The 7,724-nt window shown below is 37.4% G+C and overlaps 1 long non-coding RNA gene across 1 annotated transcript; it reads right to left on the reverse strand.

Moving 5' to 3' along the window:
- Positions 1-3,185: 3,185 nt before the first annotated feature.
- On the reverse strand, positions 3,186-5,357 carry LOC125482436. Its single transcript, XR_007261640.1, has 4 exons — positions 5,301-5,357; positions 4,776-4,814; positions 4,247-4,294; positions 3,186-3,233 (listed from the first exon to the last, which is right to left on the reverse strand). It is a non-coding gene; the product is annotated as an uncharacterized LOC125482436 (long non-coding RNA).
- Positions 5,358-7,724: the final 2,367 nt, after the last annotated feature.

Consider the following 7,724-nt stretch of genomic DNA (forward strand, 5'->3'; position numbering starts at 1 on the left):
GTGATTATGGTTATAATTGTAGATCTAGATAACCACTGGAGGGCAGCCTTAAAAACAAGCATTTGCAGAACGAGAGAGGTCATGAAGATAAATTTGTTTTTACTTCATGCGTTTCAATCAGTACACCGCTGACATCTTCAAAATGAAAATCTCTCAAATACCTATTTGCTTTACCTGTCATAGGTGAAATGGCTGCATTGGTAAAGGAATTCCCTGTAAAAAGATTTCAAGTGATTAGGCAAGGTTTAGGAGACTTTCATTTATACTGAATGTGGTGTGGCAAGACACATTTTTTAAATGCACTTGATAAATATTTCTTCTGCTATTATTGACGTTTTTGAGAATGCCACGTCAGTTGCGTGCTGTTTTACAAAATAATTTTATGTGATAAATTCTCTCTCTTTCCAGAGCTTTGCATGCAGTTTAAAGGAGATGCTAATGGCAAATGAACAGAAGGTAGAATCTGTAGAATTGATGCCTCAGTTGTACTTGGGGTGTCAAATTAAAGGGAAGTACATGATTTCAGATCCAACATTCAACAGCTTCACATTTCCCACAGGTCTGTAACATTAGTTTTTAAGTTGTCTACGGATTAGCACACATGTGAATTCATTGTACAGAAACAAGCTCTTTACATATCCTATTAATCTATTTCAACAACAGTTTTCTAATGTTCTGTATAGTTACAAAGAGCCCACTTTCTGTACCTGTTGTGTTTGCTGCAGATGATGTCCCAGTAAGTGCTGTGCTGTTCTCTGTAAGAGAAGCATATAACTTCAGTTCAGACAATCAACAGGCAAACCCTGCCTGCAGCATTTATGTGTGAATTGTCCTCAGGTTAGGACACAGCTAAAATAATTTTAATAATACAAGTTACTTAAAGACCATTGTGCGGAATGTTCAATTTTTCTTGAGTTTAATTGAAACAATTACTCCCTTCAACAATGCATTTAACAGGGTGTCAGTACTGATTTGAAACAACATCTATTCCCAGTACAATTATGGATAATTTACGTGGTTATGCTCATGTTCATAGGTCTAGAGCAAACTGTCGCCACTCGAAAGAAGTTTGCATTAATAGGAAGGAGAAAATATACATTCAACAATGTGGAAAATTTTATCCATTGGTGTCTAGTTGTCATTTTCAAATTTGAAATGTCACAAACAACAGTTTACAATTATCTGTCACAGATGATGTGATAATAGTGCAAAAGATGTTCCCTGCAAATAAAAAGATTATAAGCAGTGAGGCCAAATATGAAAGATTTCGTCTTGACAATCTCTGGAACTCATCTGCTGCAGTGGCCTTTTATTGAATTGACATGAAGGCAGAAAACTGGTAGAATATATAACCAGTTCCAATTTGATTCTGGAAAATCTCCACCTTTACTGATTTTGCAAAACTGACGTGTATTGGTAACAGCCTGGGCCCATAATTTGTGCCACTATCAATGTCATAGACTTTAGTTATGAAGTTACACCAAGCGTTGATTGTTGTATGAAATTAGAGATGATATGTTCTGCCATTAGTCTCCTACTCTACAAGAAGTGTCAGTACACAAGGTGGCACTTTCACAATTCACGGGACCAAGATTGGTTTCACTGGACCTTTATTCCAGTAGTCTCAGTGGTTTTGAAATTAGCACATATGCATTATGATGATGTTTGGGGACAATATGTTTCCAATGAAAGAGATGGAAACTATATTGCTTTAATCTCAAGAAAAGCATTTATTGGCTGTTTACATTATTTACAAGTTAAATTATTGCATTGACTTAATCAGAACATTCCCCTCTCGCGTTCCACCTACATGTGATCTAACATTACTTGACGTTATTGATGATACAGAGTAACAATGAGCAGAGTAGGTATTATAACCTTTAATTACACACTCTTAAATCTTTCAAACAGCTATTCACATTTTAAACTAACCCTACTTGTACTCCCCAGAGTCTCTTGTGCCTTGAAGTTGAATGGAAGTCTGTTGGAGACAATTATGCTCCAACTATGATATGGACTTTGAAAGAAAAGACACTCTTCCTCTTTTGTCAAATTCAAAATCTGAGTTCCTGCCAAGAACCAGAATGTCTGCAACCACATATCTTCTTTGAGTGCAACGACTTTTCTCAAGAAGGATACATTTCATTCTTTAGTATCATTGACTTCGCAGATATGTGCAAATTTCGATAGTCAGGGTTTAGATATGTGCCCTGTAGATGGTAGATCCCTCCTGCTGTAACAAATCATCCTCAACTGGCCCCTATAATGGCATACATGACACTCAGCATTCACAAAAGGGAATTGTCATGTCAGTGAGGCTTGTTTTCCACCTCGACATAATCACATAGAAATGACAATGGCTGAACCATCTACTCACTTGTTCTAATTCGTTGCCAACGACCTTTACTTCTACAATTGGGCCATGTGAAATTTGCTGGGCTGGTAAATTGTTCTGTTTGGCTTGCCTGTTAATGACACTGCTTTGGCCAATGAATGATCCTCTGCAGAAGGCAAGTATTGTTTAAATATCTGATCCTGAAAGCCCACATGGACATGGTCTCCTATGAGCTCATCACTTCATTTCCTCCATTTAGAGTGAACTTGGACAGCTCATTTACAAAGCAATTAATATTCTCCTTGTTAATAAAGATAAAATACTGAAGAGAATGCAAAACTTCAATAAAAGCCGACAGTGCTGGAGAAAGTCAACAAACCTGGCTGAAAGTGTTGGGTCATTAAATATATTCAAGGCTGAAACAGATTTTTTTATAATCTGTAAGAGAAGCAAGTGTTGGGGAAGTGGTAGGAAAGTATGGGCCATGACCAGTCTTGAAGAATCAAATGACTTACTTCTGTTCCTATGTCTGATGGTCTTCTAAATACCTACCAAATATTCACACAATTTACTGCTCAGTCTGTTCCACTGGCTGGAAGACGCATTGTTTCAAATCATTTAGCTGATTGTTTCATTACTGAAAAGATATAGTTTTGCTTTTCTGACTGTCCAATATAATTGAACACTCTTTCAAAAAACCTGTACAGATTCAAAGGACAGGGCAGCCTCTTTCTGTCCTGCCTGAATTGATAATAAATCACAAATTGAGCTTCCAGCGGTTCTGATCAGCTCAAATTTCAACAATGTTTTCTTACATTCTCAGTCATTAAAAAGAGTTCATTTTCAGTACCTGTTCTGTCCCATGGAAGTGATGGCCTATTAACTGTTGTGCTGTTCTCTGTAAAGGGAAATACATGATTTCACATCAAACAATTAACAGCCAAACCCTGCCTGCTGTATTCATCTGTAAATTGTCCTCAGGTTAGGACATGGCTAAATTATATTAATAAAATAATGTCCTAAGGACCCTTTTGTAGATGTTCATTTTTTCCCCGCGTTTAATCAATTCAACTATTCCCTTTAACAATGCATTGAACAAAATTTGTCTGTGCTGATCGGAAGCAACATCTATTCCCAATACAAGTGATAGATAGTTGTTGAGATTATGGTTGTAATTGTACATCTACAGGACACTATAACCACTGGAGAGCAAACTTAAAGACAAGTATTTTAAGTACCAGAAAGGTGATGAAGATAAATTATTCTTGCTCAGAAAGTTGTCATAGCCTAGATTGAAAACACAACCATTTTCCTGCATTTCAATCAACATACAGCTGTCATTTTCAAAATCAAAATTTCTCAAACACCTATTTGCATTATCTGTCATAGGTGACATGGCTGCATTGGTAAAGGAATTCCCTGTAAAAAGATTCCAAGTGATGTGTAGGATGTAAGGGATTTTCATTTACACTGACTGTGGTGTGGCAAGTCATGCTTTTTAAAAGCACTTGATTAGTATTTCTTCCGCTATTATTGATATTTTCTGAGTGTGCCACATCAGTAACATGCCATTTTAAAAGATACTTTTATGTGATATATTCTTTTTCTTTCCAGAGCTTAACGTTCAGCTGAAAGATGCTAATAGCAAATGAACAGAAGACAGAATTTGTAGAATTGATGCCCCAGTTGTACGTGTGGTGTTCAATAAAAGGGGAGTACATGATTTCAGACCCAACATTGAAAAACTTCCCATTTCCCACAGGTCTGCGACACCAGTTTTTAAAGTTGTCCACAGATTAACACACATATAAATTCATTATACATAAACAAGCTCTTTATATATCCTATTAATCTATTTCAACAACAGTTTTCTAGTGTTCTGAATAGTTACAAAGAGCCCATTTTCTGTACCTGTTGCGTTTGCTGGAGATGATGTCCCAGTAAGTGCCGTGCTGTTCTCTGTAAGAGAAGCATATAACTTCAGTTCAGACAATCAACAGGCAAACCCTGCCTGCAGCATTTATGTGTGAATTGTCCTCAGGTTAGGACATGGATAAATTATATTAATAAATAACGTCCTTAAGGACCCTTTTGTAGAATGTTCACTTTTTCCTGAGTTTAATCGATTCAACTATTCCCTTTAACAATGCATTTAACAAAATTTGTCTCTGCTGATCAGAAGCAACACCTATTCCCAACACAAGTGATAGACAGTTTTTGAGATTATGGTCGCAATTCTAGATGTACGGGACACTATAACCATTGGAGAGCAAACTTAAAGACAAGTATTTTAAGTACGAGAAAGGTGATGAGCATAAATTATTCTTGCTCAGAAAGTTGTCATAGCCTAGATTGCAAAGACATCCAATTTCATACATTTCAATCAACATACAGCTGTCATTTTCAAAACAAAAATTTCTCAAACACCTATTTGCCTTACCTGTCAAAGCTGAAATGGCTGCATTGGTAAAGGAATTCCCTGTGGAAAGATTACAAGTAGTTAGGCAGAATGTAGGAATTTTTCATTTGTACTGATGGTGGTGGGGCAAGACATGCTTTTTAAAGGCACTTGATCAATGTTTTATTGATGTTTTCTGAATATGCCACATCAGTTGCATACTGTTTTACAAGGTAATTTTATGTGACAAATTCTCTATCTCTCCAAAACTTTATGAGCAGCTCAAAGGAGATGCTAATGGGAAATGAAATGAGGGTAGAATCTGTAGAATTGATGCTCCAGTAGTGCATGTGGTTTTGACGAGAAGGGAAGTATAGGATTTCAGATCCAACATTCAATAGATTCACATTTTCTACGGGTCTGTAAACAATACTTTATAAATTGTACACAGATTAGCACACATTTAAATTCATTTTACAGGAACAAGCTCTTTATGTATCATATTAATCTATTTCAACAGCAGTTTTCTAATGTTGTGAATAGTTACAAGGAAGCTATTTTCTATACCTGTTGTGTTTGATGGAGATGATGTCCCAGTAAGTGTTACGTGGTCCGCTGTAATAGAAGGACTTGATTTCAGTTCAGACAATCAACAGCCAAACCCTGCATGCATCATTCATAAGTGAATTGTCCTCAGGTAAGGACAAAGCCAAAATTATTTTAATAAAGCAAGCTCCTGAAGGACTATTTTGTAGAATGTTCAATTTTTCTTGAGTTTAATAGATATAACTATTCCCTTTGACAATGCTTTTAACATAATTTGTCTGTGATGATTTGAAGCAACATCTCATCCTAATACAAATTTATAGACATTTTAGGTGGTTTTAGTCATGTTCATGGGTCTAGAGCAAACTGTAGCCACTGGAAAGAAATTTGCTTTGATAGGAAGGAGAAAATATACATTCAACAATGTGGAACATTTTATCTATTGGTGTCCGCTTGTCATTTTCAAATTTTAAACGTCCCAAACAATAGTTTACAGTTATCTGTCACAGATGATGTGGTAATATTGCAACAAGCATTCCCTGCAAATAAAAAGATTATAAGCAGTTAGGCAAAATATGGAAGATTTTGCCTTGACAATCTGTGGAACTCATCTGGTGCAGTGGCCTTTTATCGAATCGATATGTAGGCAGAAACCAGGAAGAACATACAATCAGTTTCAATTTGGGTCTGAAAACTCTCCACCTCTACTGATGTTGCAAAACTAACCTCTGTTGGTAACAGCCTGCGCCTATAATTTGTGCCACCATCAATGTCATAGGTATTAGTTACTATGTTATGCCAAGCTTTACCGTAAGGATTTGATTGTTCTAAGAAATTATGGACAATATATTTTTCAATTAGAGACAGTAGGAACTGCCGAAACTGGAGAATCTGAGATAACAAGGTGTGGAGCTGGAGGTACACAGCAGGCCAAGCAGCATCAGAGGAGCAGGAAAGCTGACGTTTCGGGACTGGACCCTTCTTCAGAATATTTTGCAATTAGATGTCTACTCTATAAGAAGTAAAAATACACAACATGACACTTTCACAATTCAGGGAAGCAAGACTGGCTTCACTGGACCTTTATTCCAGTCGTCTAGCAGGTTTTGAAACTAGCACTTATGCATTACAATGATGTCTGGGGACTAGATACCAAAGTGTGGAGCTGGAGGTACACAGCAGGCCAAGCAGCAGCAGAGGAGCGGGAAAGTTGACATTTTGGGTCGGGACCCTTCTTCAGAAATTTGTTTGGTGACTATGTGTTTCTAATGAAAGAGCTGGAAACCGTGCTGCTTTCATCTAAACAAAAGCATTTTTTGGCTGTTTATGTTATTTACAAGTTAAAGTGTTGCATTGAATTTATCAGAACATGATATGATCTTCGACAGGAAAGACACTCCTCCATTGTCAAATTCAAAATCTAAGTTCCTGCAATGAACCAGAGTATCTGTACACCAGATATCTTATAGGCGGTTAACAATTTCTCCCATTAGTATCAGCAACCTCACAGACACGTGCAGATTGGGATGGTCACATGTTAGATACGTGTCCCATGGATGGCAGTCTCCTCCTGCTGTAACAAATCATCCTCGAGTGGCCCCTCTTCTGGCACACATCACCCTCAGCATTCACAATGGGACAGATGTCATGGCAGCGAGGCTTCTTTCTCATCTCAGCTTGAACATAGAGTAACAGCGACGGCTGTGTCGTCTTCTCGCTCCTTTTGATTTGTTGCCAAAAGCCGTCAATTCTCCAAATTGGACCATGTGAAATTTGCATGACTGATGAATTGTTCTGTTTGGCTTGCAAAGTTCAACCGGCCAGCTAACGTCACAGCTCTGGCCAATGAATGATACTCTGCAGAAGGCAAGTATTGTGAAAATGTTTGATTCTGCAACCCCACATGGACATGTTCTCTTATGGGCTCAACGCTTAGTTTCCCGTATTTACAGTTATCTGTGAGGTCGTACGGGTCATTTATAAGGCAATCAACATTCCCTTTGTTAATAAATATTAAATACTGCACATAATGGAAATCTGAAATAAAACAGACAGTGCTGGAGAAACTCAGCAGACCTGGAGGTCGGGGTTGCGTCATTAAATATATTCAACGTTGAAACGAACAGATTTTATTTTAATCTGTGAGGGAATCAAGTGTTGGGGAAATGGTAGAAAATTGGAGTTGTGACTATTAGGCAGGCCAAGAACAGAATTAAGAACCAAATGGCCTACATCAGTTCGAATGTCTGATGATTGTCTAGACACTGACCAACTATACATTCACAATTACGCTTAGTTCCTCCACTGGCTGTAAAATGCATCGTTAGCTGATTGTTTCACTATTGAAAAGATTTTTTTTATTTTTCTTGGTTTTGAGTATAACTGAACACTCTTTCAAAAAACCTGAACAAGCACAAAGAACTGAACAGCCTTCTATTGTCCTCC

This window comes from Rhincodon typus, unplaced genomic scaffold (assembly GCF_021869965.1).
Source record: "Rhincodon typus isolate 14 unplaced genomic scaffold, sRhiTyp1.1 hic_rhity00010235, whole genome shotgun sequence".
Classification (NCBI taxonomy): Eukaryota; Metazoa; Chordata; class Chondrichthyes; order Orectolobiformes; family Rhincodontidae; genus Rhincodon; species Rhincodon typus.